Source organism: Populus alba, chromosome 11 (genome assembly GCF_005239225.2).
Source record: "Populus alba chromosome 11, ASM523922v2, whole genome shotgun sequence".
Taxonomy (NCBI): Eukaryota; Viridiplantae; Streptophyta; class Magnoliopsida; order Malpighiales; family Salicaceae; genus Populus; species Populus alba.
The window spans coordinates 5,072,790-5,084,976 of record NC_133294.1 but is presented as its reverse complement, the minus strand read 5'-3'; the positions used below and the strand labels follow the sequence as shown (position 1 = coordinate 5,084,976).

Sequence of the window (12,187 nt, the reverse complement as noted above, 5' to 3'; positions counted from 1 at the left end):
TGGCTTCCATTCCTTTTACTTTACTGCGGACTTGCAAATTTTTTTTCCAGAGCTTCTCGTTTCTATCAAAGCCATTTTTACTTTTAAAAAAACCAAATGGAGCGTTAAAAAATATCCATCCTGAAGTCAGCAATGTCAAATTTGTGTACTCTAATTTCAAACATGCCGTCTGAAATTTTTATGGGAGGTACAAATTATCTCGCAATTGGGGCAAAAAATAAACCAGAAAAGTCTTGTTTTCAGCTTAAATTATTCAAGAATTGTGACCAAAGCACAGAACATCAGTGTCCCTTTATGTCACTAACGTGTGGACATCCTGACAAGTATTTTACTACTCGTGGAATGTTTAATTCATCCACCTACTTCATGAGGATTTTACAGTGCATGTTCGTAATCTTTTTAATTGTTTTTTATTTCAAAAAGTATTAAATTAATATTTTTGTATATGATTTTTAAATAATTTAGATATACTGATATAAAAAAAATACAAAAAAATTTAATATATTTTTTAAAAATCATTTTAAACTTTCAAACAGTATTCAAACGTTTCTTGTTTTATATTAACTGATATAGTCATAGTCAAACTATGTGAAGAACATGTCTATATAACTCTCTAATGTAATGTTTTCTTGCATTATAAATGTTCCTGGGTACATCATGATGGCACTAATCATTTAATTTCAAAGTTGAAATATCGTTTTTTTAGTAATAATATTTTGACAAATAACATTCTTAATGACCAAGTCAATTGCTATGATCTGTTAAGGCCAAGAGCCTAAAACTTACTGTTTTTTTTTTTTTTGGTATTGTGATGAGCACTGCTACAGTTGCAAAACCAACCTGTAACCATACATTGCTGAAAAGTGACTTTGGACCAACATCAAGATGGGCCTGACCTGCGTTAAGAACTAGCCCATCAAAACTAACTTTAACAAATATGGAATTAGAGGTCTAGTACTTTCAAGCCCAAATTTGTTATTTATTTATATTCTTTTAGAACATTTTTATAACATGTTTTTGAAAATATGGTAGAAATATAATAAAATAATATATTTTTTATTTAAAAAAAAATTTATTTTTGATATAATATATTAAAATGATTTAAAAAAATATAAAAATAATTATTTTTTATGAAAATGTTGTTTGAAATAATTTTTTTCAAAGTTCAAAAATTTTTTTAAAATACTGTTTAAAATTCAATTCCAAGCTAACTCTAAAAACCTTTTAAGAGTTGATGTAGAAATAGAAATTTGACACCAGCTCATTTCGAAAAGTCAAATGTTAGATGCATATTCCTCTAGTTAAAAGAAGAGATAGAAGGATGAATGAGAGGGTTCAAAAAAATAAATTATTGAGGAGGAGATGGATATGTTTGTAAATTTTGATGGATATAAATGTGATTTTCCTCTCTTTTTTGTAACTATTTTTTCCTATGAAACCAAAAATAAAATTTTAAAAAAATTATAGTGAGCAAATTAAGACAACCTTATTGAGATACCAAGAAAATTTTAGAAATCATCTAAGAATTTAAAGACATTAAAAATATCTTTTTTATATACTAAAAACATCTTTAATATTGAAAAAAAATCTTCTTAGGGATGACTTTAAAATGATTAGAAAGATTGCAGGAAAAAAAAAATTGTTTTAATTATTTGAATTAAGACTTTCCTCCATTTTTATTTTTGTTTTTTTGATGAGATATGATCAGCTTTTGTGATTCTAACGACGATTTAATTTCCTCCCAATTTAATCCCATTCAATCTTCCCCTTTAGATGACGGAAGAAACATCCTCTCCATCCACAAAGAACAGTGCCTTTGCTGTTCCATAAACACAAGGCAAGGAAGATCCCTAAACTAATTACCAGAAACCAGATGATGCAATGCAAATGGCACATTGGAATCAGTAATGTTCTTGCCAAAAAGGGAAAAAACAAGAAGCTTAGCAATTATCGATTAAGTATTGCCCATCATCATCATGCTGTCTCAAAAGAAAAGGAAATCTGTATACCATGTTCTTGCACTCAAGACTAATTACAGCATCAGTTACACACCCGTCAGGTCACCAAGAACCAGCCAATTCTGACAGTCTTAGCAGCAAAAATCTGACTTTTGCCACCAAGAGTTGGAAGTGCTGTGATTTGATTATTTTTATGATGATCCAGCCTATAACTAGTTTGCATAGGATATATTGTATTCTTCTAGCAAGTATTGCCATTACTTTGATATGCCTAAAAAATTCAGCTTTGAAACTTTTACAAATGACCGGTCCTGCAAGCCCAGCAGAAAAACAATCATGTCATGAATTTTGTCTATCGGCCGGAAAGAAGTGTAACGGTGACGTTGTTGATGGATTCTGGCCTCCGGTCGTGCTGGGGGGACTCTGTGTCTCGCTCACTCCGCCTTTCTGAAAATGCAGGTTGCTTGGGAGCGGGAAGATCCGCAATTTCACTATTTAGCATGGAGATGACAGTGAATATAGCTGGCCTGTCTTTTGCAAATTCCTGAACACATAGCAAACCAACGTGTACGCAACGAAAAATTTCCTCGCGGAAAGAAGGATATGAAATTCCATGATCTACCAGAGCTGCAATGTTGCCCTCGTTCCACAATCTCCAGGCCTGAGAAGTCAAGAAATATGCTGAATTTAATGCAGTTTTAATAATTTTTTATCATTAAAACAAGGAGTTGGATGGACATACATATCCTAGCAGGCTCAAATCGTCCTCGTTTCCATAGAAACTGGAATTTTTTCTTCCACTTATAATCTCTAACAACAAAACTCCAAAGCTAAAGACATCGGATTTCTCTGAAAATCGACCTTCCATGGCATATTCAGGGGACATATAGCCGCTGCATCACCAAAAAATAGATTTCATAAAGAAAAAAAAAGTGATAGATAACAGGACAGGAATCGATAATGGAACAGTACTTACTATGTTCCAACAACCCTTCTAGTGTTAGCTTGGTCTTCGTGGTTACCAAATATCCTAGCCATTCCGAAATCTGAAATTTTTGGATTCAGTTCTTGGTCCAGTAGGATGTTACTAGCCTTCAGATCTCGATGAATAATCCGTAGCCTAGAATCCCTGTGAAGGTAAAGCAGACCTCGACAGATTCCTTCCACGATTTTGAAACGATTTTTCCAATCTAGAAGTTGCTTTCTAAGAGAATCTAGACAAAGTGCAGCGCAAAAGAAATGTGTGAGGGTAAATAAATGACTAGATAAACGATGGTAATCACTTTGGAGATATGAAAATTGCCTAACCAAAAAGAAATGCATCCAAGCTTTTATTCGGCATGTATTCATAGAGCAACATCTTTTCCTCTCCTTCAACACAACAACCAAGAATTCTTACAAGATTTCTGTGTTGCAGTTTAGAAATCACCACAACCTCATTCATAAATTCATCGAATCCTTGTCCAGATGATCTTGAGAGTCTTTTCACAGCTATTTCCTGTCCATCTGACAATTTTCCCTGCAAAATTTCTACCTATTGTATAATTCGATGTTCAATTCAGTATTAACCATAACAACTCCATTGGATCAAAATCAATTTTACCTTGTACACTGGACCAAATCCACCCTGCCCAAGCTTATTGGCTGTATTAAAGTTGTCTGTTGCATCTATCAGCGTTTGTAAACTAAACAGAGGTAGTTCTTGAAGTTTAACATGGTTCAAGTTATCTGGGATCATGTTTTCATCTGATAATATTGGATATCCTACCTTCCTTTTTGATAAGAATACCTTCTTGCTTTTCCTCTTCCTGTCTGGTTAAATTCACAAATAAGCATCACTTGTACATTTCATTTTACTTTTGAATGAAACTTGAGAATATTTAAGAAATTCCAGCAAGCTAATACCAACATAAAATTTACCTATCCGCCTCCAGGAATAAAACACACAGATCGCAATGGCAATGGCTCCCACAACCACTGTTAAACTGATAATTACTTTCAGGTTTATCTTTTTTATTATCTGCAAGAAAACAAATAGCGGTATGTTTTAGAATTTGCAAAAGACAAGCTAGTTTATTACCAACAGCTACGAATACTGCTAAAAAGGAAGTGAATATTGGACAGAGAAAGAAAAAATTACCAAGTTCTGAATCAGCTAGGCGAATGTACAGATCTGCCGCTTTTTATGGGAAACTTCTTTAAATCTGTTAAGTTTCCCTCCATAACATACATCCAAACCTGGATAATATGAATAAGCTATGCAAAGAGCAATTAATATTCAAGCACTCGTTTTTACAAGTTTGTTCGGATGTCGAAAGATAACCACTCAGAAAAGTCTGGCACTTTCATCCTCTCCAGTTTCAAAAACCCGTCTTCTTTGCCCACTTGACCACCATTTTGTGTTCTTTCACATTGCAATTCCCTCCTCCTAACACAACCATTAGTCCAATTTCCATTATTCCATTCGTCTGCATTTTTTGGTTCAAAACCTTTTAAACAACTGCAAATTGGTGAATCCTGTGGGTTACAGCTTCCAAAAATGACCGCACTTTCCATAAATATCACACTCATCTTTAGGAAAATTCCACTCGTATCTCCATGACCCCTCCGTATCACTCCAAACTACTTTTCCGAATTTACCTTCAGAACTCAGGATATAATTGCTGATTAAAGACTCGTTAGCGAAACCAACACTTAGAGTAAAAGTTCCATTTCCTTCATCTGCAATATTGAATCCATCAAGATAAACAGATACCATTTCAGGAATTCCAATAAAAAACCTGACCATTCCAGGGACCTGTCCGCCAGATTGGACGACTACCATTCCAAATGTAAAACTGAGGAATTCTTGAAGGATCAATACCACCAGAGATGCTTCCGATCGATGGATCTGAAGGGCTTTCCATGATGTTAGTAGCGTCTTTTACCTGTTCTGGAATTAGCAGTAAGTCTCATCTTTGGCATGTAAGTATTCTGAAGGTTCCTGGAAACTCTGCCATAAGCTGTTCCCATTTTCACCCCTCCCAAGACAAGGTTTCCATCATCCAAAAGCTGCGCTCTTGAACCATTCATTCCAGTCGAGACATTTGATGACCAAAAGAATTTCTTTCTGACCATTCAAAACAACAAGATTTCCATCTTCAGATAATTGTCATAATCCCAGAAGATCGTTGAGTGGCGTATTTCTGTTAGCCACCCAAACTGGAGTTGTAATAGAAATATTACTGTACCAATATCGCTACATAACGATTTGTGGAATTAACAGGGCTGAAAAATCCCAGTTTGAACTTGTTTCCCAGCAGAGACTAATATATTCAGGAATCTTTGATAAACTGAGATGATGTAATGGTATCTACGGAAGCTCCCAAATTCCAAACAAAAACAATATAGTATTAGAAGAAAAGCTATTGTGGATGTGAATCTGCCAATATCCATAGTTGTATATTTAGAAGCACAAAAATTATAAAACGAATATTTGGCCAAGTGCTTGTTCTTGATTGGAATTAAAGCTTTATTATATCATGAATTATTGACCATTCAATATATGCTTGTCATTGTAGCTCAGCTGTCACTTCCTGCCGTCATCCTTTCCTTGGGCAATATATAGGTGTTGGTCAATTATGTAGACTCTGATTCTGACATTGAGTTGGTCAGAGTCTACATAATTGACGAACACGTATGTATTTGCCAAGGCGAGTTCACATTAGGGTTAATTTAGACCATGCCAAACCAACCATGGTTACAAGATGGAGAATGAGAGTGATGAATTGATAAAATGAAATAAATTGAAAATTTATTGCAAAAAAATGGAATTAAAATATACATTATCAATATCTTGCCATTACTTTGATATGCCTAAAAAATTCAGCGTTGAAACTTTTACAAATGGCCGACCAGCTGCAAGCCCAGCAGAAAAACAATCATGTCATGAATTTTGTCTATCGGCCGGAAAGAAGTGTAACCGTGACATTGTTGACGGATTCTGGCCTCCGGTCGTGCTGGAGAGACGCTGTGTCTAGCTCACTCCGCCTTTCTGAGAATGCAGGTTGCTTGGGAGTGGGAAGATCCACAATTTCACTATTTAACATGGAAATGATAGTGAATATAGCTGGCCTGTCTTTTGCAAAATTCCTGAAACACATAGCAAACCAACGTGTACGCAACGAAAAATCTCCTCGCGGAAAGAAAGGATATGAAATTCCAGGATCTACCAGAGCTGCAATGTTGCCCCTCGTTCCACAATTTTCCAGGCCTGAGAAGTCAAGAAATATGCTGAAGTTAATGCAGTTTTAATAATTTTGTATCATTAAAACAAGGAGTTGGATGGACATACATATCCTAGCAGGCTCAAAGCCTCCTCGTTTCCATAGAAACTGGTATTTTTCCTTCCACTTATAATCTCTAACAACAAAACTCCAAAGCTAAAGACATCGGATTTCTCTGAAAATCGACCTTCCATGGCATATTCAGGGGACATATAGCCGCTGCATCAACAAAAAAATAGATTTCAAAAAACAAAAACAAAAAAAGGAAAGATAACAGGATAAGAATCGCTAACGGAACAGTGCTTACAATGTTCCAACAACCCTTCCAGTGTCAGCTTGGTCTTCATTGCGACGAAATATCCTAGCCATTCCGAAATCTGAGATTTTTGGATTCAGTTCTTGGTCTAGTAGGATGTTACTTGCCTTCAGATCTCGATGAATAATCCGCAGCCTAGAATCCCTGTGAAGGTAAAGGAGACCTCGACAGATTCCTTCGACAATGTTGAAACGTTTTTTCCAATCTAGAAGGTGTTTTCTTGAAGGATCTAGACAAATAGCAGCGCAAGATAAAATTCGTGAGGCTAAACAAAAGACTCCATGAAAGATGTTAATCTGCTTCTAATATGTTAAACCGCATATCTGGTTGGGAATCTGGAAAACTGTAATGTATTTACTATTTACTTAAGAGATAAGGCAAAAGCTCTAACCAAAAAGAAAAGCATCCAAGCTCCTATTTGGCATGTACTCATAAACCAACATCATCTCTTCTCCTTCAACGCAGCATCCAAGAAGTCTCACGAGAATTCATATGTTTTGCAGTTTTGAAATCACCACAACCTCAGTCGTAAATTCTTCTTGCCCTTGTCCAGATGCTCTTGACAGTCTTTTCAGAGCTATCTCCTGCCCATCTGGGAATTTTCCCTGCAAGTTCAATCAATCCAATAAACTAGCTGTTCAGTTCAATGAACCATAAAAACTCCTCCACAACACAAGCATTACCTTGTACACTGGACCAAATCCACCCTGCCCAAGCTTATTGGCTGTATTAAAGTTGTCTGTTGCAGCTATCAGCATTTGTAAACTGAACAGAGGTAGTTCTTGAAGTTTAACATGGTTCAAGTTGTCTTGGATCACGTTTTCGTCCGATAATATTGGATCCTTCCTTTTTGGTAATAATACCTTCTTGCTTGTCCTCTTCCTTTCTGGTTAAATCCACAAGTAAGCATCACTTGTACATTTCATTTTACTTTTGAATGAAACTTGAGAATGTTTAAGAAATTCCAGCAAGCTAATACTAACATGCAATTTACCTATCCATCTCCAGGAATAAAACACGCAGATCGCAATGGCAATGGCTCCCACGACCACTGTTAAACTGATAATTACTTTCAGGTTTATCTTTTTATTATCTGCAGAAAACAAATTGTGGTATCTTTAAATTTGGCAAAAGCAAAACTAGGGCAAAAGATCAAGTTTCTTCACCTTTCCATTTGAATAACGAAGTTAGTTTATCAGTAATTTTCTGTAACAGGAAATGGTTTGAACGCAACATTGTAAACGAGAATTGGATAGAAAATGAAACGCTTACCAAGTTCTGTATAAGCAAGGCGAATGTAAAGATCTGCCCCTCCACTAGAAAACATCTTTATATCAGTTAAGTTTCCCCTCCATAACATACAATATATACCAGTATAATAGGCATAAGCTACACAAGAACAATTATTCCAGCAGTCATATCTGCATTTTTGTTCAGTAATCGAAGATGACCACTCAGCAAAGTCTGGCACTTTCACTCTCTCCAGCTTCAAAATCCATCTTCTTTTCCCAGTTCACCACCATTTTGTATTCTTTCACACCGCATCGCTTTCCTTCGAACACAACCATTAGTCCAGTTTCTGCTATTCCACTCATCGGCATTTTTTGGTTCAAAACCTTTCAAGCAACTGCAAATTGGTGAGTTCTTTTGCATCACAGCTTGCAAAATGACCCACACTTGCCATAAACATCACACTCATCTTGAACACTTTCCCATTGATATCTCCATGATCCCTTATTCGTATCATCCCAATCTACTTGTCCAAATTTTCCTTCAGAACTCAAAAACAAAATTGGTGATATAAGACTCATCAGCAAAAAACTACACTTAGAGTAAAACCTCCATTTCCATCATCCGCAAGATTAAATCCATCAAGATAAACAGAATTCATTTCGGGGACTCCGATAAAAACCTGACCATTCCAGGGACCAGTACGCCAGATTGGACGACTATCATTCCAAAGAACTATTTCAGGAATGCTCGAGGGATCAATACCCCAAAGAGAAGCTTCCGATGGACGGATCTGAAGGGCTTTTCCATGATGTTAGTAGCGTCTTCTTACCTGTTTTGGAATTAGCAGCAAGTCTCATCTGTGGAATGTAAGTATCTGAAGGTTCCTGGAAACTCTGCCATAAGCTGTTCCCATTTTCACTCCCACCCAAGACAAGGTTTCCATCATCCATAAGCTGCGCTCTTGAATCATTCATTCCAGTCGAGACATTTGATGACCAGAGAATATCTTGCTGACCATTCAAAACAACAAGATTTCCATCTTCAGAAATTGTCATGATCCCAGAAGAATCATTGAGTGGCTTCTTTCTGTTAGCCACCCAAACTGGAGTTGTAATAGAAATATTACTGTACCATATAGCTACATAACGATTTGTGGAATTAACAGGACTGAAAAATCCCAGTTCAAACTTTTTCCCAGCGGAGACTATAGTTTCAGGATCTCTGATGAACTGAGACGATGAAATGGTATCTATGGAAGCTCCAAATTCCAAACAAAAACAATTTAGTATTAGATGAAGAACTATCATGGATGTGCAGCTGCCAAGATCCATGATTGTAACTTTGGTAGCACAAAAGTTATTTAAAAGACAAAAAAAAATTGGCTAAATGCTTGATCTTGATGGGAATGAAAGCCTTGTTAGTTTATGAATTATTGACCATTCAATAAATGCACGTCATTGTCTGCAATGGCCACTTCCTGTTCTTTCTTACGTGGGAACAAAATGATTCCAATCAGTCAATTATATCAACTCTGGTTGGGAGTCATTGAACTTCTCGTGAAAAGGAGCTTTCTAAGAAAGATCGTCTTTATCACCTTAGTCAACCTATAAACAATACAGGGAAGTCATCTTTCGCAGCTTAAACTATTCAACAATTGTAACCAAAATCTTCTTCTTTCAAACGCAAATAGGATTATAAAGAGTAAAGCATGGATATGTATTAGCCAAATTCTTTGGAAATGATACTAATCTATGTATTTGTGGCGAACATGTAAAGTTGAAAGGAATTGGAAATTCAATTTGGGTAAGATTTCTGCTAGATGGGAAAGGTTGAGTTTATTTAAGGGTTTTATTGAATAAAGATAGATAATTACAAGGGTATATGATTGAAATGAAAAAAAAAAGTTTTATGAACTAATTTGAGCCTCCAAAGTTGAAAATTATCTCGTTGAAGTTGCTTGAATATCAAACATTGTGATCTAGATCCAAATCAATCCACTATTATTTTTTTAAATCCTAATGACACGTGTCAATGGCCATCCATTCTAAGCCCGTCGTGTTTCTTAGCAGCCAAAATCTTTAAATATTTTTTTTGAGTAATAATTTAATTTTTTTAATAAAATATTTTTTTAAAAAAATACCACTAATTATTTCAACCTATCATTTCTATTACAAAAAATAATTAGACATTTTATTATTTCATAAATTATGACACGAATTTAATTTTTATAAAATATTGATTTTAAATGTCATTACAATAGTTGTTGTGTATTTATTTTTTTCTCTCTCGAAAATGTTAGCTTAATCTTTATTATTGGTGGTATTTCAAGTTTAATCTTAATTTTTTTAATATTTTTTTCTTGGTTTTTTTTTTTTAACTTTTTTTTTTAATTTTATCTACTAATCCAATTTATGTATATTGTTTTTTTCAATTTGGTCCTTATTTGTTTAAATTATTTAGCCTTTTTGTTAAAGTTATTTTTCTTTGCAATTTCACCCTTAAATTAATTTTTTTTTTCTATATCAATTTTAATTCTCTTTCTTTTAAATTCTTTTGTTATTTTTCTGATTTGATTTGATTTTTCTTTTTCATTTCATTATAATAACAAGAAAATACTGGAAAATTCTCGTGTCCCAGAATCATTTGCTGATTTGACGTGATCTTCAATTACACATTTGCTGAATTGCTGTGATCTGCAGTGTTCATTTCCATAATATTCTTCTGAAGGTGATGTGTGAAAACGCGTTCTAATCACTTGATGATTCATGGAAAGGGCTGCATATCCAATAACAAAATGTTTTAGAGGAAAGAAAAACTCTTTTTTCAAAGCTGTATCTGATCTTTAAAAAAGAAAAGAAATGAAGCCATCAGCCTCTTATTGGCTAGAACAAGACTCTTTTCCAGTTCCCAACCATCTTAAATTTCTTGACCATTTACAATTTTCTCGTCGCCTACCAACCGTATGTATCATCGAATTCGTCCTTGATTTTGTAAAGCAACGATGCACAATGCATCAATTTTTAGGTCATTTTCTTATTCTTTTTTATCCTTATTCTTTTAAAAATATATATTTTTTTAAGTGACCATGATCACTTTTTCAAAAAAAAGACATTGGTTTTATTTGTTGTTGTTTATTTTTTAAAACATCTCATTAAAATAAAATCAATTTATTTGATCTAATTATGAATTTTTTAAAAAAAATGTGTAAGGTAAAAGACTGATATGAGCAAAAACATGGTTAACCCGTTAACCAGCAAAACCCGATTGAGACCTGTTTTTTTTTTTTAAATGTGTTTTTTCTCCTAGCCAAACATTCATTTTCTTTTATATTTTTTAGTTGGTTATTAACCCTTTTTAAAGTTTACTATATAAATACTAGAATAATATATTTTTTTTTAATATGAAATTTGAAACCTTTTACTATAATACTCTATGCTCATAAGAAAAAAGTTATATTTTTCAATGTGGGCTAAATTTTTTTTTTTATTTAAATACTTCAACTTAAAAGAATAACATACTAATATAATATTTTTCAACGGTGGTAAAAAAACCTTTTGAAATATTTTTTAAAATTTTATTATTTATAATATATATAGTTTATTATTCATATGAATTGTTTTTTAATGTTTTTTATATAAAATATTAAAATTTTAATTTTTTTAAAAAAATTCTAGTTGATTCGAGTTGATCTGAATTAATTTGTGTAACTTAAGATTTAATTTTTTATCTGGATCAGTTTCTAGATCGGGTTTGATAACCATGATGAAAACTTCATCTAGGATGCCAAATGTATGATTGACCAATGGACAAGGCAGAAAGGATTCTCTCCAAAAGCATAAAGTAAGCAGAAGGAAGATCTTCGGATAAGCATGAAATGCCAAATCGGCAGCAGGAAAAGAGTCAACAAGTTAGTGAGTTGACTTACTAGGGCAGGCTCGGTAAGGTCTTACAGCAAATATTGCCTTCGTTCCACAATTTCCATGCCTGAAAAGTGAAAACAATAGTGGATATTGGATAACTTTTAGTCAATAAAAAGAGATGGAACTTCGCAGAACTTTAGCAAAGAGTTCGAGTTCATTGCCATAGAAACTGATATTTTTTTCTCCCACTTGTAATCTCCAACAACAAAATTCCAAAGCTGAAGAAATCGGATTTCTCCGAAATTCGACCTTTCATGGCATATTCAGGGGACATATAGCCACTGCACGGGAAAGAAACAAATTTCTGAAGTGGTGAAATATTGGGAGGGTAGAATTGAAAAAAGAAAAGGTATTTACTATGTTCCAACAATCCTACTAGTGTTAGCTTGATCTTCATTCCACACAAATATACCCTCGTCGTTCCAAAATTTGAAAATTTTGGATACAGTTCTTGATGCAGGAGGATGTTACTAGCCTTCAGATTATGAATATGGA

At 34.1% G+C, this 12,187-nt stretch overlaps 2 pseudogenes; both read right to left on the bottom strand.

The window, feature by feature from the left end:
• Window positions 1-1,935: 1,935 nt before the first annotated feature.
• On the bottom strand, window positions 1,936-4,864 carry LOC140954307 (G-type lectin S-receptor-like serine/threonine-protein kinase At1g11330; annotated as a pseudogene).
• An 861-nt stretch (window positions 4,865-5,725) lies between these two features.
• Window positions 5,726-9,191, bottom strand: LOC118047407 (G-type lectin S-receptor-like serine/threonine-protein kinase At1g11330; annotated as a pseudogene).
• Between the last annotated feature and the right edge of the window lie 2,996 nt (window positions 9,192-12,187).